At 41.4% G+C, this 27854-nt stretch overlaps 1 protein-coding gene across 2 annotated transcripts in view; it reads right to left on the reverse strand.

The window, feature by feature from the left end:
• chst15 (carbohydrate sulfotransferase 15) overlaps positions 1-7863 on the reverse strand; it is a 66611-nt gene extending 58748 nt beyond the window's left edge. For both annotated transcript variants that reach the window (XM_084078049.1, XM_084078050.1), the window contains exon 1: positions 7585-7863. The gene's annotated coding sequence lies outside the window, so the exon portion shown is untranslated. The remainder of the gene's footprint in view (positions 1-7584) is intronic.
• Between the last annotated feature and the right edge of the window lie 19991 nt (positions 7864-27854).

The following is a 27854-nucleotide window of genomic DNA, read 5'->3' on the forward strand; positions in this document are numbered from 1 at the left end:
GTGCAAAAAATAAGGGTCATCCTCTAGAGTCTAGAGAGGATGGCCCATATTGATTTTGGTGACCCCTTGGCCTTTCCTCTAGCATCACCATTTGGCCAAAAATTCGGACTGCGCAAAAAGATCCAACTACACACACTGCATTTGGAGATATCCTCCAAATGCATTCCCCTTGGGCGATGAAACCATTATCAGCACCTCATGCAGAGGTTTTTTGTCTTTGTCAATCCTTTCTGCCTGTATTGGTGTAGGTGGACGACTTGTGTGTCAGAGTGCTCTCTCTAAACATGAAAACCATTTCAAGCTTTCCACATAAAAAGTCCCTGATGACACACTGGGTGTGTGTATGTGTTAAAATAGAAGATCCCCTGTCAGATGCTTCATTTGAGAAACACAGAGAGAGACCTTTCAGACACAAGGAAAACAGAAATAAAAGGGTTTGTGTGAGGTCAGAGCAAGGCCAGGATGTGAGGGTCTTTTGGGAATGTTGGTCAGAAGGTAGTGAGATGAAGACACCCAGCAGCTGTGGGGGAGAGCCCCGGGGATCAAAGTCAGCAGCCCGAAGTTAGATAAAGTGTATGCTGTGCACATTAAAATCATCTGTGTTTACTTAACTTTGAGAAGTACAACAAATATTTGTGGTTTTGACTTCCAGTGAATACAGAATACAGGATGAACCTTGACATTCTAAGCCTGAGCCTGAACACAATGATACAAATCCGTTTCAAGTCATATTCGTTTCATACGGGTCATGCGGAGCAGTTCTCTTTTCTCACAGTTCTCTTTTCTTACCCACATCTCTTTTCTCACGGTTCTATTTTCTATAGCATCCACATTCTGTGAAAATAGGAAGACATTACTGCAAAAATAGCAAATCTACATGTTTTATTTTTAGATTGATTTTCCGCATAGAGAAAAGAGTTCTCTTTTCTTAACCACATCTCTTTTCTCATGGTTCTCTTTTCTAGCATCTCGCATTCTGCGAAAATAGGCAAACATTACTGCAAAAAATATCAGATCTACAAGTGTTGTGTCTCCGCATAGAGATTTGGTGTAGAGGGGAAAAAAGGAGGGGACCAACCAAGTAGAGACCCATGGGGGACCCCAGTCAATGAGGTATTGTTTAAGTGGTTAAAAGAAAAAATATTCAGAATGCAACATTTTTCTTTAATGAGAATAAACAATTTGCCTCAAAGCTGAATCCATGTGGGACCTAAATGGGGGATGCGGAACAAAACCACTTGAAAGTCTTGATTTGGGACCCAAGTGCCCTGACAAATAAAGGACGTCCCTTTGCCCAGAATACGCAGCTTTTATTCTTTGTAAATGACATAAAAGGCAATCCTCTAACGACATGGGACCAGGGCCGATCCAATAATAGTGGGTAATTCCTAGATGGAATTAGGTTTCCCACAAAGCCCCCGCTCTTTCATGAGAGCGCAGAATCTCAGAAGGAAGGAGAGCTTGTGTGTTTCATCTCGCAAATTCCCATTAATCCAATCTGTGTAAGCAGCACGTTACGCCGAGATGTGAGGATTCATGTGACGGGGGTGTCAATGGTTAATCCATTAAGACCGGGAACGCATCTGCGTGTCATTTTAAGATTTCTTTGGATATTCCAAAAAATAGCAGATATACAAGCTTGTAGCGTGGCACCGAGTGCCGCGCTACGAGATTGTAGATCTGCAATTTTTTGAAAATTTGTGAAAACGTGTGCAAATCTTTGAATATATCGATCTTTTTTTTTAAAGCGAACAATTGTAACTCAAATATTTGCTTCTGGGCGGTCCCTGGAACAAAACATTTTCAAAATTCAACATTCAAAATATGTTGTTCCAGGGACCCCCAGAAGCACAGATCTTAAAAGTTAGAGTTAAAATGGTTCGCTTTAAAACACACATATATATATGTGTTTTATATATATATATATATATATATATATATATATATATATATATATATATATATATATATATATATACATATATATATTTCTTTTCTTTTTTTCTTTCTTTTTTTCCAAAGACTTGCACAAGTTTTCCACTTTTTTTTTTTTTTTGCAGATCTACAAGCTCATAGCACTCTGTGCTGCGCTATGAGCTTGTATATCTGCACATTTTTTGTAATAGCCAAAGAAATCTGAAAATGACAGAGATGCGTTCACACCCGATCTTAATGGGTTAATGACCTAAGGCCAAGAAACTGAAAGGACCAACAGCCCAGTGCATGTAATCTCATGTGCTGCTACATTCTTCCCCTTTTTCCATTATGAGATGCCCATAAAAGAGGCTGTTTGAAATCAATTCCCTGGGTAGTGGAAGTAAAAATTCAATGCCTGTTCTGGAGAAAGGGTCATCATCTCCCAACACAGATTTCAGTAATGTCCCCTCCACCTTTGTGTATGACATTAACTGAGACTGAGTCCATGTGTCTCTGCTGTAAAATCCTGAGTGCTAATTTAAGTGAATACATGGAACCAAATGGACCTGTGCTAGTCCATTTGGTTCCATTTTGTACACTCTGAAAGTTAGATAAACACTCAGGATTTTATTGTGTAGCTAGTCCATTACCGAGCACTGCTGCCTTATCAAAGAAACCTCACAATTATGGAAGCCTTGGCACTGACGGAAAAGTCATCCCCGATGCTGTAATTGCCACCGTGATGACTTGAACATGCATACATACAAGTTCGGCAAACAAAAAAACATCACCGTCTTCAGTCTTGTTTGTTTCATAATTGAAGTGTCACAACCTATAAATGTTATTCATTCACTCGTCCGTATTACTTTCTGTCTGTACCAGTGGTGTAAAAATAACTCAAATGTTTTACGTGAGTAAAAGTATCAATACTGCAATGTAGAAGTACTCTGTTACAAGTAAATGTCCGGAATTCAAAATTGACTTGAGTGAAAGTACAAAAGTATTGGTATCAAAATGTACTTAAAGTACCAAAAGTAAAAGTACTAAAATGTTTGAAAATAGCAGATCTACATGCATTGTGAGCTTGTAGATCTGCTATTTTCAAATAGCCTATATAAAACAGGGCTAAAGGGGTTAATGTATGTGTTATAATAATCATATATATCTGCAAAGTAACTGGTAACTAAAGTTTTCAAATAATTGCAGTGGAGTAAAAGTACAATATTTGCCTCTGAGATGTAGTGGAGTAGAAGTAAAAGTATTGGAAATTGGAAATACTCAAGTAAAGTACAAATACCTCAAAATTGTGCTCAAGTACAGTACTTAAGTAAATGTACTTAGTTACTTTCCACCACTGGTCTGTATACCATAGAAACATTATAAACCACTACTGTTGGTGTTTTGAGGAGTATTTGAACAGTATCCAAGGCAATGAAGTGTGTGATTCATTACTTCAAAGTCTCTGAAATAAATACTTCATCAGTGCCGCCTATAAAAAACACAGTGGGTTTAAATCAAGAAAGACGATAAACCAAAATACTGCGTCTTGGCCTTATCGCTGACAATGCCATCTATTAAAGCGCTTGATTCCCTTCATATAGAGTAGTAGCCTTTCTACAATGGGAGAGGAGATGAAATAAGCGACACTATAAAGAGAGAGGCCACGCGCACTACACCCAGTGGTGGCATTTATATCATTGTAATCATCCCAGCCCACTCGCATGCATAATAATATATTTCACAGAAGAAAAAAAAGAATCCCCCTCTGTAGTTATCACGCCCCCACAATCACGCCCCCCCCCACCCCTTCTCGCCGCTATAGGCACTTAGGCAGACTGTTCTAACTAGTGGGCCCTGAGCAAACAGCTCGATAGATCTATCCACAGAGACACGACAAACAGAGTGTACGCGGGCGTCTAGCCCTTTCATGATAGACCTAAACATTATGTCTGCATCGTCGTGGGGGAAATACGAACCTTCAAAAATGTCACTTCTCTACTACAGGATAAGTCTACAGCAGAGGTCTTCAACGGGGGGTCCGGGACCCCTAGGGGGTCCTCAGAGTTACTACAGGGGGTCCGCCAAATCTTTGTGTGATATTTTTATTTTTTTATTTTTTTTCTTACATTAACCACTTGAACTCTAGCATCCCTTTTTCTGAGGAGAACCTCTGTCAAAAATAGCCGATCCACAAGCTCACAACGCCTCGCGCTGCGAGGCGTTGTGAGCTTGTGGATCGGCTATTTTTGGCAAAGAGTTATAGGTGTCGAGGGGAAAAAAAGAGCAGCACGGTCCCTGCTTCATCTCTCTCTCAGCTAGGGGGTCCTTGGCCTGAAAATGTTGAAGACCCCTGGTCTACAGGGTGTGTGCTCCGCCTCCTACAGACTGGCATTTTGACATTTTCTTTGATCTTTAGCTGGGATTAATGCTGCTATTTTTTCCCCCTTGTCCCTAATCAGTTTTGATTCATTGATTTAATATTTTATGAGGCAGAATGTAAAAACAGCACAAGTACAGTCAAACGCTTTGTCTAAAAGGTCTGTCCAAAAAAGTCCTTTCGGTCTTGTTTCCATTGGGGTCCTTGGTATTCAATTCATATAAAGTATGTTTGATGGCACACATGTATACGTACGTGGTTAATTGGTTGGAAGGTATTCAACTTGAGAGAATAAAAGGCGGACTGACGAAAAAAGATATTAATTGAAGTGATGCACCCTCCCTGTAGGCATATGTCTCTATCATTGCACACACGCGCGTGCACGCACACACACGCACACACACACACACAAGTAAATAAGCCTTGCCGAGCCATGTGGCCCATAGGGCTAGCCTGGTTCCATACCATAGACCCCGCCCACTCTCTGAGTGGACTGCTCAGTCTGATAATCAGGCTACCATAGGGCAGGACTCTGGAGCCTATATCTCCTGTTTCTCTAGCGTGAAGTGGCTTGACGTATAAGTGCATCCCCTGGACATGACGCTATATACGTCGCAGGGACTTATACGGCCCAATCCAACCCTTGATGCTGAGTGCCAAGCAGGGAGCTATTGGGTACGATATGACCCGGTCAGGGAATCGAACCCCGACCTGACCTCCCAATCTCAGGGAGGACACTCTAACCACAAGACCACTGAGCTGGTCACACAGCTCACTCACACACACACACACACACACACACACACACACACACACACACACACACACACACACACACACACACACACACACACACACACACACACACACACACACACACACACACACACACACACACACACACACACACACACACACACACACATGCATGCAAACACAATCATGTCATAAGAATTATTAAATATCTTAATGGCATACTTATTTACACACACATCGACGGTGGGTGCTGGGCCAATGAAACTAATGTGAGAGGAGGTAGAGCCCGCACACCATTTTCCAGGTAAAATATTTACTTTATTATTTCCGATCAGGATCTTCATCAGGTCAGTATGGATAAGGGTGTGCCTACCTCCTTAAATACCTTAATACGCATGAGAGCAAAATGTGTCATTTTAAAGCGCCACACCCACTGCCACAAATACAAAGCAATTAGATAATCGGGGTAATTACCAATGAACCAAAACATTTAGACAATCTTCTAACCAACAAAAACTAAAAAAGAAAATGTGTGTAGGGCTAAATAAATGGACAAAATCAAATATCACAATATTCTTTGACCCAATATTGATATTGATCACATCAGACCCCATCAGAGATTAATATATCTGGCTGTGGAACCCCATCTGAAAATGATGTGTGCCAAAAGATGTGTGCTGTTAAAATGTTTCAAAAATATTCCAAATTTGACCATTTATTTCAAGATTTCTTTGATAATAGAAGATCTATACAATAGAAGCTCATACAATGAGTCGTGTAGTGCGAGCTTGTAGATCTGCTATTTTCAAGTAGCCTGAAACCTCCTCAAGGACCCCCGGAGGTCCCCAGACCCCACTTTGAGAACAACTGCGCTATACAGACACTGGCACAGGTCACTTTGCAGCTTTCACACACAGAGATGTATAGATGTTTATAACTTTATGAATAAGGAACCTTGCACACAGCACCTAAAGCACCACAAGTGTGATAATACAGCATATAAACTGGTTATCCTGTCTTACTATTGCTGCTATTCTTTGATTAATACCCCCTCCTTCTTTTTTATTGCTGCTATACGATGTCTGAGGATCCAGAACAAAAGAATAATGTAGTCTACTCATAAACAAGAAAATCCTGAATCTTGAAGACAACATTGCACGGATGCCATTAGGCTATCATCATAACAAAATATCCTAAATTAAATCCCTGATGATATCTAGTCTCATCTCATATGACAATATCAACACAGTATCGATATATTGCCCAGCCTATGTGTGTGTGCACGTGCGTGCTTGTCCGTGCAGCACGTGCGCGCGTGGGGGGGTGTATAGGCGCGCACCTTGAGTGGGCCACCTCCCCAAATCACTATTCACTATAACAAGGGTTTATATACAGTAGAACCATCAAACAGGGCAGGATATCATCAAATTAAAGTGGTATAAAGATTTTATGCAGCGCGATTATTTCTTCACCAACTGGTGCTTATAATTGCTTCTATCCATGAAAAGAAGCTTCTAATCTTCCATAGCCTAATAAAGAAAGAAGAACGCCTTGCACGCTGTTCCTTTTGGCGCGCGGCACCGTCGTAAGTACGAAGTATAAACCGGGCTTCAGGTAGGACAAAGAGAGGACCACTCCGTTCCTCTCAAGCCCATGATACGTGATTCCATTGGACGGCTTTTGTTTAGAGGAAAAAAAACACTATTTTGTGTGGGGTTCTTGCAGGGTTGTAACAATATTGTATTTCCTTAGTGATCCACTAAGGAAATACATTGTTTTATAACCCAAGAAGAACCCAAAACAAATAGTCATTTGTTTCCCCTCTAAACGAAAGCTGTCCAATGGAATCACGTCTGGTTACGTATATCTCTGTTAATAATGATAATATTAGCCTATAATACTAATATGTGGCTTCCACAAGCCACACATTAGTATTATAGGCTAATATTATCATTATTAACAGAAACAGAAGAAATCCGTTACACGTGCGATCTTGGATCACAGCAAGTGCTGAACATCATTGGCGATATAAACGCTGATGAAGCACAAAACACAATGTTGCCACATTTCCCCTTCAGATGTCTCCGTCCACATGGTGTAGTTATACTTTACTTCAACATCGCCGGCAACATTTTTTCTCCCACTTAAATTCTGAGTAAACTGTGTGAACTCCATGAGTTACAGAAAGGATACATAGTAGCCTGCATTCATTCATTCATAGCGGCGAGCGGCGCGGTGCCTCTCCCTCTGAAAGGAGCCCGTTATGTTACTGTCTGTCTAATGTTCTAAAGGATCTCACATTAAAAATCACTCAAAACTTCGCGATCTCAGCCTACTTGAATTAGCCTATTATGTTAAGAGAACATGTTAGATCGTTACGTTGCTAAACGAGGCTGTATTAATACAACTTGAGTAACACAGTTAGAGGTGGAAACGGCGGACAAAGAATGTTCGGATTTTAATCAAGAGTCTAATTAAGGCAATAACCAAAATTGTAGTATATAGGCTATAATGTGCAAGTAATAGTACCTTACCATGAGTTTCTTCTTGAAGTCGGCAGCTCTTACACCATCCGTGAGGAACAACTTATATTTGCAATAATTCCATATCGTTCACCAATAACGAGATAAACGCGGTGGCATTTCATGAGTCCCTGTTGACTATTTCATTTATTTATTTATTTTGTTTATTTTTCCTGTTTAGCGATAATAACTGTGCTTTAAGTTAAAAGTGTCGCCTGGATGCGCGACTCAATGTGGTGACAGCTGTAGTGTTTTCTTTCTCTCTCTCTCTCTCTCTCTCTCTCTCTCTCTCTCTCTCTCTCTCTCTCTCTAGCTCTCTCTCTCTCTCTCTCTCTCTCTCTCTCTCTCTCTCTCTCTCTCTCTCTCTCTCTAGCTCTCTCTCTTCTCTCTCTCACCCTGTCTATGGGGAATCTGTGTGTGTGTGTGTGTGTGTGTGTGTGTGTGTGTGTGTGTGTGTGTGTGTGTGTGTGTGTGTGTGTGTGTGTGTGACTCACCCTCTCTCTCTCTCTCTCTCTCTCTCTCTCTCTCTCTCTCTCTTTCTCTCTCTCCTCTCTCTCTCTCTCCCCCCCTCTCTCTCTCTCTCTCTCTCTCTCTCTCTCTCTCTCTCTCTCTCTCTCTCTCTCTCTCTCTCTCTCTCTCCTCAGGGTTCAGGGATATTTTCCAAGTAGTAGACAGTGTGAGGTTGCAGGGGGGTCAATGGGGGAGCGGGGGGGGGGGGGGGGTCAATGGGGAGGGGGCCAGTAGGACAGCTGCTCGTGGACAGACTGTTCAGACCATGGGTCATAATTAAGAATGATAGACTCCCATTTGTCAAATATACATGAATAAATACATAAATACATAATATAAATAATATATCCCCCCCACATTTAGCCAAATTTGTGGTGTCTTTCTATAAAGTAAATTGTCTGCAGCTCAGACCATATAACTGAGAGGGTGCGGCTTGCAATGCTTCCTACACAAAAACACAATAACAGCAGTAAAAAAGAGAACAGAATCTTGCATTTGGGAGTCTAATCATTTCTCATAGAATTCACACCAATGTGAGCTTTTTTTACGGGAACAGGCAAGGCGCCTGAGCCTGATCGTGATCCATGTCAAGGCCATGTTGTCATGCTCTCTTCATTGTGAAACTGTTGCAGGAACAAACAGTCAGTTAGTCAGTCAGTCCCCCCCACGCACGCAGCTGCTGTGTTAAGAACCCCAACAGAGATTGGTAAGACCAGAGAAATACAGAATGATTCATTCTGGGCAGCAGACACACATTCAGAGACATTCACCCATAATGAATGTGGGCTTGACCACAGTGTAACCATGTGTGGCCAACACAGCTCCATCTGGGTCTAAAATGTGAAGTCATTTAAGAAATAGGCTGTCAGGTATTGCCCTCCAGTCATTTTGTTAGTAACCTCCAGAGGTTGGTGGTGACACTGTGTCACCAGGACCCAAATCATGGTCCATAATCTGCTGGATGACCGCTAACGTTGAACACTGTCATCATTGTTGCCATCTTCACCGTCGTCGTCATCATCCGCTCAATAACCACAAGTACAGGCTTGAGAGCGTAAAATGAAGCCAAATGGAACCTCAAGGGTCCATTTGGCTTCATTTTACGCTCGGTTTCATTTTACGCTCGGTTTCGCTCGATTACCAATCATTATGATTAATCGGTTTCAATCGGTTTCATTACGATTACGTTCGGTTTCATTAGGATCGGTTTCATTTTACGCTCGGTTTCATTACGATTGGTAATCGGTTTCATTACGGTTTCATCGGTTTCAATCGGTTTCATTACGATTACGATCGGTTTCATTACGATCGGTTTCATTTTACACTCGGTTTCATTTTACGCTCTCAAGAGTTAAATATATCTATAAGGGTCCATTTGGTTACCATACCAACTCGCCATCATTTAGCTGTGGACCACCTGGAACCCGCCTCAAGTTCCACTGGTGGTCCCCGGACCACTGGTTGAGAACCACTGGACTGTAGCTATCTTGCTCTCGCTCAAGTTCTCCGTATCCAATATAGCCTACCTAATCTGTCTCAGTAAACAACATGCCCAGCGACAGTGCTTACACTGTGGAGATTTATCTCTCTAGATTTTTCTACCTGCCTGCCTGTACATTATATCAACTGCAGAGAACTTCTTCTGTGTGCTTGACGAAAAAGCAGGGATAACCAGGGCAATGTTAACGATGATGATGATGAAGAAGATGATGATGACGACGATGATGACGACGACGGTGACTATGTGATCCCTGCCTGTGGTCTCCAGAGCAAATGATCCTGATATGACTCACACACAGCCTCCAGCCCTCCTCATTTTTGCAGTCTGACATGCCTCACAGGGATAGCCTATTGAACTCTCATTCCCTATTAGAGCATGGTGAAAAATACTGAGGGGGAGAAAAGGAAAGAAAATTGGGTAGAAAAAAATCACTTTAGCGCCCCGGCTGCTTTTTTTTGTGTGTGGTTGATTTAGCTTAACAAATACCCCTTGAAACGTATTTAATTCAATGTGTGGGTGTGATACAGTTTGCTGCTATGTTTTATTCATTAAATCAGGTATAAGTGCACACAAAAAAAATGCTGATTCGTCTGCGGTTATTTGGGGTGGTTTAAGTGCTATATAACACAGCTGCCATACAAGCAACCAGTTAAGCCCCCAGTTAACCTGTTTAGAGGTTCTCTACTGGTTCTTCAGCTTAGGTTAGGCAGCTAATGGCTCTACAGGTATATAGCACCATTTGACAATGGCGTTATATACTGTAGCACCTTTACAATAGGTGCAATATAGCACCAAAAGCGGTTCGGCTATTATTACAAGCCAAATAACCACTTTTTCCATAATATCTCCCCCAAGCGGGGAAATTCCCTATGGCTTAGTGGTTAAGATGTTGGTTTTCCACGCGGGAGGCCCTGGTTCGAATCCCGGGCGTCACACCCCCTTTGGCCTAGTATAGAATCATGTTCCTCTTTCAAAAAGAAATACATTTACAGTGGCAGATATTCTCTCTGCTAAGCATGAACATGCACACACTCGCACACACACACACACACACACACACACACACACACACACACACACACACGCACACACGCAAGCACACAAAGAACTCTGCCTTTAAGTTTCCCATCCAGCAGTTATTTTTATTAACAAGCAGCTCCTGTCAGCTCCGCCGCATTAGACAAATTCGCTGCGTTTGTGTGTGTTGCACAAAAATGGAAATCGTTTAAATGATGCAAAGGACTTGGCAGGGCAATGGGCGACCCAGTCACAGTTTATTTGACATTAGAGAAAACAACTCTTGTGAATGCTTCTCAGCAAAAGAGGATGGAAAAGCTGTTAGATTCAATCTCAGAGTTTTTCATTTTTATTTAATTTCCTGGAGGAGAAGTGAAGTGAAGGCTTGCGTAATGCGTAAATGCTTCTCTCTTTTCAGGCAAAACCCTCTGTCATGTTTAATCATCTAATGTGGATATAAAAATGTATCTGGTCATCTCTGCAAACATATTGTTTGCTAAGTCAGGGGTTCTAAGACAGATGCCACTGTTCTTTCCAAGCAACAGTATTACTGACTTAATTCATTCCTTTGTGTCAAGAAGAACAACACCGGTTACATTACCGTACTACTGAATAATTCCAGGTTAATATCAAGCCTTAATAAAAGATTATGGAGCCTATTACCCAAAATAATAATGTCTTTCATTATTATTCATCAGAACGTTTGCAGTGTTCTGCATCTGACACCGTGTAACCGTATTGCAGGAGGATTGTGAAACATTGGTCGCCCAATTAGAATGCATATTTGATGATAAAGACAAAAATTACAAGTTACAGCAATAAGACTTTAATGAATGTGTTATGGGACATGGTTCTCCATGGTGCAGTCATGTGCATGGAACAAACAAAGCCGCAAGTAAATGCAAAAGACAGAATTTATTAGTGTACTATACTAATGTCCCAACAATAAAAGCAGACATCTACATTATTTTCTCTTGCGTATAGGGCAGTGTTGATTTTGACAGCACATTTTGATTTTAGTCATCTGAAATGTTTTACTTTTAAATATCATATGATTTTAGTCGACTAAATCTACAGTTGATTTTAGTCGACTAAAATGTGTTTTTTTTTGGCGGGCCGTGATGGCGTCGAAATGATTTTCACTTTGCTGCATGCCGAAAATAGCCGATCTGCAAGCTCACAACGTGTCGCGCTGCGACACGTTGTGAGCTTGTAGATCTGCTATTTTCGGTCTGTGACGCCCACGTCCATGATGAATTGTCTTAGTTCTACTGGATCTCTTCTCCACTAGTCCCTCCCAAACATTTTAGTCTAGTTTATTTGTTGACGAAATTGTCAGTATATTTAGTCATAGTTTTAGTCGTCATAGTTTTTATTTCGTTTTCGTCAGTGAAAAAAGGTAGTCGACGCCTGGTATATAGGGGCCTTTTATTGTCCTATTTTTGGGACATTAGTACCCTGAATGCCTTTTGTATTTAGTTACAGCTCCCTTCTTCCATTTGTTGTATTTTTTGCCCCCGGGTTGGCTTTGACTTTATTTTCTGCACTGTTCAGGATGTGCAGGTGTTTGATATTAGCTGATCAGTGAGGCGCCATATACGTGATCAAACAACATAAAGTGTCTTAGAAGTACTGTAGCTATATGCCACTATGTCAAGGCTTGTGCCTGATCGTGCATGTGCTTAACAATTGTAGAAGTGACACAAGGTTAAAAAAGAAGAAGAAAAGGGTAGGATATAAGAGAGAACTCAATATTCTCTGACTGTGAAAGTCTGGTTTCACATGGTCTAACATGAATAAGTAATGCAGACTACTGCTGTGGCTTGATGCAGAGGCAGGCTACGATTCAGGGCTGCGACAGTTATTTTCATAATAAACTACGATCAATTACATTTTGGATTATTGGTCTTTGTTATACATTTTTGCTGAAGCCAAGAAGCCCAATATGTCCAATATATATGAGGGTACTGAGCAGCGGGTGAAATGAGAAATATAGATGCATATTTAGTATTTTCTGTCTAAATATTGTACAAGTTATTGGACTGAAGAATCATAAGGGGGAGACATCTGTATTCTACCCAATAGAGTGCTGGAAAAGTGCTGCCTCAGCAGCTCAACAACTTTCTGTTGAAGTGGCTATAGTTCCCATTTTCTATATGATGCCTCTTTGGTGCTTTAGGGGCTTCCCTCTTGTCTTCTTTTCTCTTCCTTTTCTTTCAAATCAATAGACGAGGGGAAAAATTTGTAGCGATGCTGTTGCAATATACAGTATCTTTTAACAGTGGTGCAAAGTAACTAAGTGCATTTACAGTACTTAAGTACTGTACTCAAGTACAATTTTGAGGTTTTTGTACTTTACTTGAGTATTTCCAATTTCCAATACTTTTACTTCTACTCCACTACATCTCAGAGGCAAATTGTACTTTTACTCCACTACAATTATTTGAAAACTAGTAACTGCTTACTTTTCAGATATAAATTATGATATTATGAAACGTACTTTAACCACTTTAGCCATATTTTATACCTAGGCTATTTGAAAATAGCCAATCTACAAGCTCACAACGCGTCGCATCGCGACGCGTTGTGAGCTTGTAGATCTGCTATTTTCAAACATTTTAGTACTTTTACTTTTGGTACTTTAAGCACATTTTGATGCCAATACTTTTGTACTTTTCTCAAGTACATTTTTAATTCTGGACTTTCACTTGGAACAGAGTATTTCTATATTGTATTGGTACTTTTACCTAAGTAAAACATTTGAGTACTTTTTCCACCACTGCTGTTGCAATATATCTTTGAATCAATAAACCGCACGGCGCATTGACAGCACTTCTAAACCAGGCTCCAAAGGATAGTTGTGGGGCGAAATAGAAGAATTATAAATGACGGTATGAACCTACGCGTTTGATTTACGAACTGCTGCTGGCGTGCGAGGTCACCTCCTGTGGGGTATAGGGTCTGCTTCTAACACTGAGGATTTCTGCAGTGCGCTGGAGGGGCTGTCTCTGGAGAGTGACAATGGAGTAGACTTCAACATCTGCAGACAGGACCCCATACATCAGTTTACCAGGCAGGGTCAACACCTATTTCCCCAGGAGACCAGTACACATGCAAAGACACACACACACACGCAATCACACGCCACACGCAATCTCTCTCTCTCACACACACACACGCACACACACACACACACACACACACACACACACACACACACACACACACACACACACACACACACACACACACACACACACACACACACACACACACACACATGCCCTATTGTTGTCAATTTAACTCTGACGATTTAAATTGACTTTTTAGACTCTCTGAGTTAAATTCAGACTCAGGATTTTAGATTCAGATTAAACTTCATTTTCACTTCACAGGTTAACAGCTGGAAACAAAAGTGGGTGAAATTCTTTGTTGTATAAATCTTTTTAATCATTTTCAGTTTTAAGAAGGGGTAAAGAATAGATAATAATACGAGCAATGTCAAAGTAGGTGCATGGATAAAAATACAAAAAAAAGTAAATAGCAATATAAAATAGAAATACATTGGCATTTAAATAGCAGCATAGAAATAGAGTCATTTGTGCATTATATTGTAGTCACTAAAATATCAAACATACAGTACAGTATACATACAGTATGGTATATGTGACAGTCAATGGCAGACAATGCCATGCGGCGGCCTGTGTCATCAGGTCACCTGTCACCTGGCAACAGCAACAGGCGGGGCTCAGCGCTTGTTCAACAGCCTGATGGTGGAATTGGCTTTTGCTGTAGGACGTATTGCTTGCATGGCCATGGCCGCAACATTGGCATCAACAGTTCGTGACAGGGGTGATGGGTGTCCTTGATGATTCGCTCAGCCTTGGCTACACTCTGCCTCTTGTATATTCCCTGGAAGATCACGACCGACGATGTGCTTTCCACACCACCCTCTCAGAGTGCTTTGTGGTCGAGGGTGCAGCTCCCTTAGCAGATGGCGATGCAGCCCACCAGAACAACCTCACACACTGAATTCCCTCAGGTGATGGAGGCAGTATACAAGCATTGCTGAGCCTTTTTCACACATCTAGATTTCACAAAGAGGAACTTAAAATGCTTGATCCTCTCCAATGCAACGCTGTCGATAGGGGCCTCCTGTAGTCCACGATCAGCTCCTTGGTCTTGTTAATGTTTTTTGAGTGAGGTTGTTCTAACACCATTGTGTCAGTGATCTGATCTGAACTCAGCCCTGTAGGCAGAGTCACTGTCATCAACATTACGGCCCATTACCGTCGATGATGTTGGAGCTGTGTGTGGCCACACAGTCATGTGTATGCTGTACAGGGAGTAGATGAGAGAAGACTCAGCACGCAGCCCTGAGGGGCTCCTGTTTTGAGTGTCAGAGGATCTAATGTAATGTTGCCCATTCTGCTGTGTACGTGCACGCCGAGACACACATGCATTAATGATGTGCCAAAAACAAAGCATTACGAAATCCTTTGCGTTAATTTCAATCTGAGACTGTAAAAGAAATACCCTTACAAATCCACATTCAGTCACATCCCTTTAGTTTTGATCTTGTTTTAATTTTAATTTAAATGCAAGTGACGTCTTAAAAAGATTAATAATTCAAGGAAGCATAGCCTACTTTTTTTACTTTGTTCGGCTGAGTGACAGATACTTCCCATATTAAAGTGAAGTGACTATAGGAGAGCCAGATGAGTGGGTTGGGTTGTGGGACTTTAGCCAAACACATTGTTTTCACACTGATAACATTTCAGCTTCTGGTTCTGCCCCATGGTCACAGGAAACACGAGTTGATGGGATTATCCCACACGATACAGCTGACATAGTATAGGCCACATCCCTCAGCTGTTTCCTTGGAAACATGATTTACAGCTATACGGCCACCTTCCGTATACAGTCTCATACATTGTGCTGTGGCGTGTGTATCAGGGTATTCCACAGTCGTCGGGAGGTTGAATGATGATGTTGTGGGCTACATTTGTCGTGTAGTTTAAACAGATGTCAGCTTCAGGAAGCCACACGTCAACGTTTTCTCAGGAGAGCATTCGTTTCCATGCACTATGTAGATAAATGCTATAAAAATGGAAAGTAATCAATTTTTTTACTGACGGATGATTCTTCCTCAAGTCGCGCCACTGTTTTGTTGTTTGTGTTGTTTTTTAAAGAGCCAGCATATATGCCAGGAAAAACCCCTCGCTGGTATATAGGCCCAGAGATTTTAATGAGCCGACAAAGGAAATCAAATCACAACAGAGCAAACAACATGAAATAAAAGATGGCTGGAGGTAAATAAAATAACGTGGGCTATGGCTTGACTCCATTATTCATAAATTCTGATGGAAATGAATGAGGTTGTCAAGTGGGAAGAACGTGTGATTTTAAGACTTTCGAGAGAATAACAATAATAACTAGACGCGTCGCAATTCAGGGAAATTGCAAAGTGTGGTTGCGCCGACGCGAGTCGCGGGTCGCGGCCGCCGGGACTCGAGGAATACACCGGGAGGAATGCCGTCAGAGGCTAAGCCAATTACATTGTCACGTCACTCCTGAGATCACTTGCGTTTCATTTTGAGTGGATTGATTCCCCCAAAATAAGGTTTTTGCATCAAACGGTTACATTTTGAGCATTTTTGGCGCCCCCTATGGATCAAAGTGGAAATGCTTTTGGGGACATGTGATTTAAATTTGGGATTGACCGGACGTTTCGTTCGTGATTTTTGGCATTCTTTGTATAATGGGCCCCTTCCACTAACTTTGGAAGCCAATTAGGGACGAACGATAAGGACTATCAAAATGCTGTTTGGATATATTTATCGCATGGGTCCATAGATCACGTGTACCGATTTGTGTGAGATTTGGACAAAATTTGAAGGAAAAGGAGCAAAAAGTGTGTTTTGAAGAAAATTCAAAATGGCGGAAAATCTACCCTGACGCAAATGGGCGTGGCCTATATGGGGAGTTGTGTCATGACCCAAGGGATCTAAAGAAAAAAGATTTTTATTCTATAGCCTTATTAAGGCTCAGCCCTATTGGCATGACTGGTAACACGTCGGACTGGCATGTGGGAGCTTCGGGTTCAATCCCAGCTCACTGCGTTCCACTACACATTTGCATTTTGCACGCATGTTCGTGTCATGTACTTCGCTGTACCGTAAAATGATAAACCGGTTTCTGCACATACTGTACCTAGGGATGTTCGTGTCATGTACTTCGCTGTACCGTAAAATGATAAACCGGTTTCTGCACATACTGTACCTAGGGATGTATGCAGCACTCCTTAAATTATCTGGAATGCATCCTTCTAACAATACAGGTTTTACATAGTTCATCATGCAACACGTGTGTGTTCCGCCCTCAGATTCATCTTATGGAGGCCATCACCCCTGCCCGCACACACGCATTAAAGTCTATTTAAGTTCATGTAAATATATAATAGAGTACAGAAGTCCTGACGTCACTCGTTCATCCCCAGGTTCGTAAAGTAATTTTGCTATGGAGAATAACATTGGGTCATCATAGAATCGTCTCATATAAGAATTGTGGTCCAAAAATAAACAAACTGTCTCGGTGTCGGTGATATTGTCAGGGAGGAGGTTCTGTATCGTTTATGATAGTCAGTCACTTATATTTGATACAGTCTGTCAGTCACCATAGACAGGCCAGTCAATCTAAGCCAAAAAAAGGCCCAACCCAAAATAAATTGCAATAGTAATGTGATATAGTTTTTATTGGTCCTAATACCCTCCTACATCCTATATTAAAAGTTGTGCTTTATGGATATAGTCGAAAATACATACATACGTGTGTGTGTGTGTGTGTGTGTGTGTGTGTGTGTGTGTGTGTGTGTGTGTGTGTGTGTGTGTGTGTGTGTGTGTGTGTGTGTGTGTGTGTGTGTGTGTGTGTGTGTGTGTGTGTATATATGTGTAGAGTCTGTCCTGTCTGTGTAAGTGTCCTATCCGTCCTGTCTGTGTAAGTGTCCTATCCGTCCTGTCTGTGTAAGTGTCCTATCCGTCCTGTCTGTGTAAGTGTCCTATCCGTCTGTCGGAAAGGCGACATGTAACCACTAAATGTTAGCTTGGCTGATGGCACTGATGTCACTTCGGAACGCGCACCGCAGCGCTCCGAAGTGTCACATCTATTTATAGGCCGCTATACGTCATGCGTCTCACTAGCCAATCAGAGCACACTCTTTCAACGTATTGTCACGTGTCACGTGAGGCTTGACCAATGTTAGCTTGGCCGAGGGGGGGGGGGACGGAAAGTGAAAACATAGTCTCCTGGCGGAGACAATAAGGCTATTTCACAAACACAAATAACTAGGACACTGTGTAAATTACAAAAGCCAAATTACAATTTTGGCATTCAGCAGACGTGATTTACAGTAAGCAAGACAAACTCGAGGTAATACATCAAATGCATAGTGTAGTGCCTCATTAACCTAGGATCATAGATAAACCAATAACCTATCATCAGGCTAAACATTATAACACTATCAAAACATAAATAAATGATGTACATTGAAACTATACACACACTTAGGATGCCAGGTCAACAATGACCTGGCATCTGTTTAAATAAAATGCTATCTAATTTACATTTTAACGTTTGCATAAGACTGCATGGTCGTCAAGGCTAGAACATTTAAAACAAAACTATTATATATTAATATTAATTAATTTGAATTGGGCGTTATCTGAGTAGATATAAAGGTGTTTTATTATCTCCTGGCAGAGAGAGAGAGAGAGAGAGAGAGAGAGAGAGAGAGAGAGAGAGAGAGAGAGAGAGAGAGAGAGAGAGAGAGAGACAGAGAGAGAGGACCACTGAAAGTCTTATCAATGAAATGTAACTTGACCTGCCGAATGGCAACGATGCCGTACATCGTTGCCATTCACGTGGCCGTTGCATGTGTAGCCCCCACAGTAAAATTAGCAAGAGAGGGCGTGTAACAGACCTGCCAATCAGGCTCAGCCCTATTGGCATGACTGGTAACACGTCGGACTGGCAAGTGGGAGCTTCGGGTTCAATCCCAGCTCACTGCGTTCCACTACACATTTGCATTTTGCACGCATGTTCGTGTCATGTACTTCGCTGTACCGTAAAATGATAAACCGGTTTCTGCACATACTGTACCTAGGGATGTATGCAGCACTCCTTAAATTATCTGGAATGCATTGTGGACTTGTTACAACCGCATGAGCCAGTTCGCCAGCTTAGATCCTCAGATTGGGCCCTCCTGGATCCTCCCACAATGCACTTTGTCACACGGGGGGACCGGGCCTTTTCGGCCCGGGCACCGGTGCTCTGGAATGCCCTACCCTTGGACCTTAGGTTGGCAGAGTCAGTTTCCTCTTTTAAATCGCTTTTGAAAACACATCTGTATATAAAGTGTTTTTCCTAAGGATTGTTTTATGGACTGACTTTAAAATGCCATTTTTTGTTTTGTTTATGTTTTTCTTTGTTTTCTTATTTTAATCTTTCTCTTGCTGATGTTTGCGGTTTTTAATCATGTATGTAAAGCACTTTGTAACTTTGTTTGGAAAAGCGCTATACAAATAAAATTCATTCATTCATTCATTCATCCTTCTAACAATACAGGTAGAGTTATTTGCATATTGAAACGGATTTGAAATGTCAAACCTCTGACGTTTTTACATAGTTCATCATGCAACACGTGTGTGTTCCGCCCTCAGATTCATCTTATGGAGGCCATCACCCCTGCCCGCACACACGCATTAAAGTCTATTTAAGTTCATGTAAATATATAATAGAGTACAGAAGTCCTGACATCACTCGTTCATCCCCAGGTTCGTAAAGTAATTTTGCTATGGAGAATAACATTGGGTCATCATAGAATCGTCTCATATAAGAATTGTGGTCCAAAAATAAACAAACTGTCTCGGTGTCGGTGATATTGTCAGGGAGGAGGTTCTGTATCGTTTATGATAGTCAGTCACTTATATTTGATACAGTCTGTCAGTCACCATAGACAGGCCAGTCAATCTAAGCCAAAAAAAGGCCCAACCCAAAATAAATTGCAATAGTAATGTGATATAGTTTTTATTGGTCCTAATACCCTCCTACATCCTATATTAAAAGTTGTGCTTTATGGATATAGTGGAAAATACATACATACAGTACATACGTGTGTGTGTGTGTGTGTGTGTGTGTGTGTGTGTGTGTGTGTGTGTGTGTGTGGGGTGTGTGTGTGGTGTGTGTGTGTGTGTGTGTGTGTGTGTGTGTGTGTGTGTGTGTGTGTGTGTGTGTGTGTGTGTGTGTGTGTGTGTGTGTGTGTGTGTGTGTGTATATGTGTAGAGTCCGTCCTGTCTGTGTAAGTGTCCTATCCGTCCTGTCTGTGTAAGTGTCCTATCCGTCCTGTCTGTGTAAGTGTCCTATCCGTCCTGTCTGTGTAAGTGTCCTATCCGTCTGTCGGAAAGGCGACATGTAACCACTAAATGTTAGCTTGGCTGATGGCACTGATGTCACTTCGGAACGCGCACCGCAGCGCTCCGAAGTGAAACATCTATTTATAGGCCGCTATACGTCATGCGTCTCACTAGCCAATCAGAGCACACTCTTTCAACGTATTGTCACGTGTCACGTGAGGCTTGACCAATGTTAGCTTGGCCGAGGGGGGGGGGGGACGGAAAGTGAAAACATAGTCTCCTGGCGGAGACAATAAGGCTATTTCACAAACACAAATAACTAGGACACTGTGTAAATTACAAAAGCCAAATTACAATTTTGGCATTCAGCAGACGTGATTTACAGTAAGCAAGACAAACTCGAGGTAATACATCAAATGCATAGTGTAGTGCCTCATTAATCTAGGATCATAGATAAACCAATAACCTATCATCAGTCTAAACATTATAACACTATCAAAACATAAATAAATGATGTACATTGAAACTATACACACACTTAGGATGCCAGGTCAACAATGACCTGGCATCTGTCTAAATAAAACGCTATCTAATTTACATTTTAACGTTTGCATAAGACTGCATGGTCGTCAAGGCTAGAACATTTAAAACAAAACTATTATATATTAATATTAATTAATTTGAATTGGGCGTTATCTGAGTAGATATAAAGGTGTTTTATTATCTCCTGGCATAGAGAGAGAGAGAGAGAGACAGAGAGAGAGGACCACTGAAAGTCTTATCAATGAAATGTAACTTGACCTGCCGAATGGCAACGATGCCGTACATCGTTGCCATTCACGTGGCCGTTGCATGTGTAGCCCCCACAGTAAAATTAGCAAGAGAGGGCGTGTAACAGACCTGCCAATCAGGCTCAGCCCTATTGGCATGACTGGTAACACGTCGGACTGGCAAGTGGGAGCTTCGGGTTCAATCCCAGCTCACTGCGTTCCACTACACATTTGCATTTTGCACGCATGTTCGTGTCATGTACTTCGCTGTACCGTAAAATGATAAACCGGTTTCTGCACATACTGTACCTAGGGATGTATGCAGCACTCCTTAAATGATCTGGAATGCATCCTTCTAACAATACAGGTAGAGTCAGAGTCAGGTAGATGTCAAACCTCTGACGTTTTCGTAGTTCATCATGCAACACACACGTGTGTGTTCCGCCCTCAGATTCATCTTATGGAGGCCATCACCCCTGCCCGCACACACGCATTAAAGTCTATTTAAGTTCATGTAAATATATAATAGAGTACAGAAGTCCTGACGTCACTCGTTCATCCCCAGGTTCGTAAAGTAATTTCGCTATGGAGAATAACATTGGGTCATCATAGAATCGTCTCATATAAGAATTGTGGTCCAAAAATAAACAAACTGTCTCGGTGTCGGTGATATTGTCAGGGAGGAGGTTCTGTATCGTTTATGATAGTCAGTCACTTATATTTGATACAGTCTGTCAGTCACCATAGACAGGCCAGTCAATCTAAGCCAAAAAAAGGCCCAACCCAAAATAAATTGCAATAGTAATGTGATATAGTTTTAATTGGTCCTAATACCCTCCTACATCCTATATTAAAAGTTGTGCTTTATGGATATAGTGTAAAATACATACATACAGTACATACGTGTGTGTGTGTGTGTGTGTGTGTGTGTGTGTGTGTGTGTGTGTGTGTGTGTGTGTGTGTGTGTGTGTGTGTGTGTGTGTGTGTGTGTGTGTGTGTGTGTGTGTGTGTGTGTGTGTGTGTGTGTATATATATGTGTAGAGTCCGTCCTGTCTGTGTAAGTGTCCTATCCGTCCTGTCTGTGTAAGTGTCCTATCCGTCCTGTCTGTGTAAGTGTCCTATCCGTCCTGTCTGTGTAAGTGTCCTATCCGTCCTGTCTGTGTAAGTGTCCTATCCGTCCTGTCTGTGTAAGTGTCCTATCTGTCCTGTCTGTGTAAGTGTCCTATCCGTCTGTCGGAAAGGCGACATGTAACCACTAAATGTTAGCTTGGCTGATGGCACTGATGTCACTTCGGAACGCGCACCGCAGCGCTCCGAAGTGTTACATCTATTTATAGGCCGCTATACGTCATGCGTCTCACTAGCCAATCAGAGCACACTCTTTCAACGTATTGTCACGTGTCACGTGAGGCTTGACCAATGTTAGCTTGGCCGAGGGGGACGGGGGACGGAAAGTGAAAACATAGTCTCCTGGCGGAGACAATAAGGCTATTTCACAAACACAAATAACTAGGACACTGTGTAAATTACAAAAGCCAAATTACAATTTTGGCATTCAGCAGACGTGATTTACAGTAAGCAAGACAAACACGAGGTAATACATCAAATGCATAGTGTAGTGCCTCATTAACCTAGGATCATAGATAAACCAATAACCTATCATCAGTCTAAACATTATAACACTATCAAAACATAAATAAATGATGTACATTGAAACTATACACACACTTAGGATGCCAGGTCAACAATGACCTGGCATCTGTCTAAATAAAATGCTATCTAATTTACATTTTAACGTTTGCATAAGACTGCATGGTCGTCAAGGCTAGAACATTTAAAACAAAACTATTATTATATATTAATATTAATTAATTTGAATTGGGCGTTATCTGAGTAGATATAAAGGTGTTTTATTATCTCCTGGCATAGAGAGAGAGAGAGAGAGAGAGAGAGAGACAGAGAGAGAGGACCACTGAAAGTCTTATCAATGAAATGTAACTTGACCTGCCGAATGGCAACGATGCCGTACATCGTTGCCATTCACGTGGCCGTTGCATGTGTAGCCCCCACAGTAAAATTAGCAAGAGAGGGCGTGTAACAGACCTGCCAATCAGGCTCAGCCCTATTGGCATGACTGGTAAAACACGTCGGACTGGCAAGTGGGAGCTTCAGGTTCAATCCCAGCTCACTGCGTTCCACTACACATTTGCATTTTGCACGCATGTTCGTGTCATGTACTTCGCTGTACCGTAAAATGATAAACCGGTTTCTGCACATACTGTACCTAGGGATGTATGCAGCACTCCTTAAATCATCTGGAATGCATCCTTCTAACAATACAGGTTTGAAATGTCAAACCTCTGACGTTTTTACATAGTTCATCATGCAACACGTGTGTGTTCCGCCCTCAGATTCATCTTATGGAGGCCATCACCCCTGCCCGCACACACGCATTAAAGTCTATTTAAGTTCATGTAAATATATAATAGAGTACAGAAGTCCTGACGTCACTCGTTCATCCCCAGGTTCGTAAAGTAATTTCGCTATGGAGAATAACATTGGGTCATCATAGAATCGTCTCATATAAGAATTGTGGTCCAAAAATAAACAAACTGTCTCGGTGATATTGTCAGGGAGGAGGTTCTGTATCGTTTATGATAGTCAGTCACTTATATTTGATACAGTCTGTTTCTGGCGAAAATGTAACTAATTTGGCGGAAGTAACATTAGCGTTTTCTCACCGTCAGTTCATGCTTCATATCCATAAGAGTAAAACCGCTGGGGTCATTTGTTTATTTTTGGAACACAGTTCTTATTTGACGCGATATTAAATACGTCTATGGGGATTCAGAATGGGGGTGGAAAACCGCGAACCAGGTAGACAAACCTGGGATGTGTAAATTACGTCAGACTTCGGTGCTCTATAAGTTCTAAATAAAAACGGGTTTCACTCCCACTTTGTGTTGCATCTCTTTTTCCCCTAGACGGGGACGTAACAATATAATATCCATTCCAAGTTTTATTAGACTTTGGTCCTGAGGTTAAACTGTAAACAAACTTCTTATTCTCTTCATTACACGTGAGAGTCGGCTATTTACTTTATAAACGTTTAATCGTGTGAGGGAGCTTGTAGATCTGTCCCACTCCAAGAGTGGTGATGTATTCCGTCCGGTTGCCTTTTATGGTCTTAAATGGGACATGGAGCAATGCAAATGATTCTCCACGTGAACGCGCCTCTGACTGTCAGACAAAAATGAGGAAGACCGGCGATACATACACACATATAAGAGATTTATACGTAACCCTTTAGTCACTTTATTTAGGCACTATTTGCGAACAACTTAGTGAATCAGGCCCAAATATGTATATTTTTCTATAATAAAAAAAACTTAAATCTTGGTTTGGTGGGCGCCTGCAGCCTAATGGCGCCCTAGGCAATTGCCTACTCTGCCTGTTGGCTGGGCCGGCTTTATCCTCATGTCAGAGGGTGTAACATTAGTAAAATAACCAGCGCTAGTTAAGAGCTTGCAGGGAAAAATAATTAACACCAGCTGTGAACGCTTCTGTTTGTTTGATTGAATGTTTGAGTGAGTGTGAGTGTGAGTGTGAGTGTGAGTGTGTGTGTGTGTGTGTGTGTGTGTGTGTGTGTGTGTGTGTGTGTGTGTGTGTGTGTGTGTGTGTGTGTGTGTGTGTGTGTGTGTGTGTGTGTGTGTGTGTGTGTGTGTGTGTGTGTGTCTTTCTGAAATTAAACTGAAAGTGAATTCTCCAAAAGGAAGGAATGGCAGGCCTAATACTATTAATGCATTTTGGCTATGTGCAATAATGCAACTGCAAACATTATAATGCCTTTTGCTAGGCTATTAATTTTTTTCTTTTTTTCTTGAATTCATATTTATTTAATTTCCAATAATTCAACTGTATGGCAGGATAATGTTTTGAGGCATATTGTATTTTATTACTACACAATAGTAAATAAATAATTCTACATAAGGTTGTTGGTTCACCTGGGGTGACAGGGCCTTCTCTGCGGCTGACCCCAAACTGTGGAACTCACTCCCAGCTCACATCAGAGCTGCTCCCACCCTCACCATGTTTAAAACCACACCCAAAACCCACCTTTTCAGAATCGCATTCCCTACATAAAACCCCAACCCCTGCCCCTCCTTTTATTGTACTTTTCTTTTATAGTTGTAATCCTTTTTAACTAGTCGATTCTAATAAAGTTGTTATTTTTCTGCTCTGTAAAGCGACTTTGAGTATTTAGAAAAGGGCTATATAAATTGTATGTATTATTATTATTACAGGGACAGAGCTCTCAGCTCTGTACCTGTTTTGATATTGGCAGTATTCTGTCACTTCTACTTCTTCTTCTTCTTCTGCGACTTTTCGCAGTTCTGGCTGAACCGTGCTGTCGCTTTTTACGAAACTCGGCCATATGGTAGATGGTCATGAAAAACGATCAAAAAATAATTCTCACAATCTTTCGTCCAAAGGTGGCGCTATAGCACTCAATTGAAAATGCCAACTTTGAACAGGTACAACTCATGCCCTGTTTGACCTACAGCCATGAAACTTGGATACACATATGCGTCTCCTCATGTTGAACAACTTTCACCTTCTGACTTTTGACCTCTGACCTTTAGATCTCCCACCATTTTGAATTATATGAAAAACAGTCATTGGCTCCTAACTTCTGCATTTTTTCACTTATGGAAAATCCGCTCCCATCATTATGTCGGCAGAGGTCCAAAGTTCAAGTGTTAAACGTTTCGTGCAGATTGCGCCAAAATCCCAGGATTCCATAGATTTTAACTATTGCGGTTTTATGAAAATTATTCATCTGCCCCTAACACATACATGCAAGACTCACATTTCTTTGAAACGTTGCAGTAATGTAGAGAGTCATTCCAAATATCACTGAAACCAATCTCACTCCAATTGGCCAAAGGGGGGCGCTATAGCAATTTTTTGAAAATGCAAACTTTAAACAGGCAAAAGTCATGCTTCGTTTGGCCGAAAGTCGTGAAACTTGCTTACACTTGTGCCTTGACTCATGAGGAACACATCTATCGCTTTGACCAGTAAGCTCCGCCCTTAGATTGTCCGCAATTTTGAGCAGTTTGAAAAACACTTAAACCCAGGATTTTTCAGCTATTTGAGTGAAACTGTATCATCTGTGTGATCTCCTTTTTCACAGTTCCTTGTCTGTTGGTCCAATGGCGTCTCCCTTAAATGAGTGCCTCACAATCTCAAGGTCGTCAGTTCAAGCCTCACTTGCAGACTTCATTTAAGTTGAATTGCAAACAACATGACTGTATCAATGAATACATGTGCAAATGGTAAAGATAACCTGAAATGCATATTTGAGAGTACGTTTTTCAACGTATGACATACTTCATTCTGAAAATAGCCGATCTACAATCTCAAAACCTTTCAGATAGCAACGTGTTTCTGAGCTTGTAGATCGGCTGCTTTCACTGTTTTCGGTTGCGAGGAGACATACAATTTCTCTATTGGTAAATGGTTTGGAAACGAGTGATCTTAGTGTTGGCTTGGGTCATGACAGAAGGCAAGAGTTTATGATCTTCAACAGGCAACATCAGCCTGGACAAAACTATAGCACTATAGGTAGTGTTGCAGCCTATTAGTCCGAAGGTTGAGAGTTTGATTCCTGTTAATGGCAATAGGTTGAGATGTCCAATCAATCCATTCTGTTTTTATCTCTCTCTCTCATCAATCTATTCCGTTTCCATGTCTCTCTTCTATCTATTCCGTTTCCATGGCGCTCTCTCTCTCTCTCTCTCTCTCTCTCTCTCTCTCTCTCTCTCTCATCAATCTATTCCGTTTCCATGTCTCTCTCTCTCTCTCTCTCTCTCTCTCTCTCTCTCTCTCTCTCTCTCTCTCTCTCTCTCTCTCTCTCTCTCTCTCTCATCTATTCCGTTTCTATCTCTCTCTCTCTCTCCAGTTTCCATGTCTGTCTGTCTGTCTCTCTCTCTCTCTCTCTCTCTCTCTCTCTCTCTCTCTCTCTCTCTCTCTCTCTCTCCCTCTCCAGTATCCATCTCTCTCTCTCTCCAGTATCCATCTCTCTCTCTCCAGTATCCCTCTCTCTCTCTCTCTCTCTCTCTCTCTCTCTCTCTCTCTCTCTCTCTCTCTCTCTCTCTCTCTCTCTCTCTCTCTCTCTGGCCCTGTATTATCGCTATTATTATTGTTATTATTACACAATAAATAAATATGTTTTGAATAACTGATCTAAATATGGACCCATTATAGTTATGATAAGTTTTGCCATAATCATGTAGCTCTACAACAGAGGCATAGCCATGACAGCAATGGTACAAAAACATGTTTTAAAAAATGTATATATATATTTTTTTTAATTAATAATTTTCGGCTATTTGGTTTTCAGCCAAGTGTTTCCTGTATTCGGTATTCGGTTTCGGCCAAGAAATTTCCATTCGGCGCATCCCTATTAAATAAACATCTATGAACATCTATGAACATCTATGACATCTAAACATCTATGACCTACGGTTCAAGAGTTATAGGCCAAAACGTAAAGTGGACTGTTATAGCGCCACCATGAAGCCGAATGGTGGACTAATTTCGGACTATATTATGAACCTCCCCTCCAAATCTTGTATCTCTAGCTCTTACGGTTTCTGAGAAAAAAATACTTGAAATCTAGTTTTTTCATTTTCCCATTTTCCATTAAAGTGGATGGGGAAATGTAATTCACTAATAAATTAATATCAATATTTTTTTCATAGAGTACTATAGTCTGGTTGCCCTGTTAGGGCAACCACACTAATAATAATATAGTCGCGATTAGTTAATTACAGCAGCAGGGTAATGGAAACCTGTCATTTGAGAAAGTAACTTTATTTTCATTTGTGCCATTCAGCATCACAGCTTTCTTTACACATCCGAGGTATACAGAAGAGTAACCCTGTGCTGTTTGTGCAGTGCCGCAAACCCCGTTTGAGGAGTTTATTTTTGTGATGTTTATGTTTGAGGAGACAGAGAGCACATAGAAGCCTTTTTTGAAGCATTGCCTAGTGAAAACTCCAAACTCAC

Source organism: Gymnoscopelus microlampas (genome assembly GCF_963454915.1).
Source record: "Gymnoscopelus microlampas genome assembly, chromosome: 14".
Classification (NCBI taxonomy): Eukaryota; Metazoa; Chordata; class Actinopteri; order Myctophiformes; family Myctophidae; genus Gymnoscopelus; species Gymnoscopelus microlampas.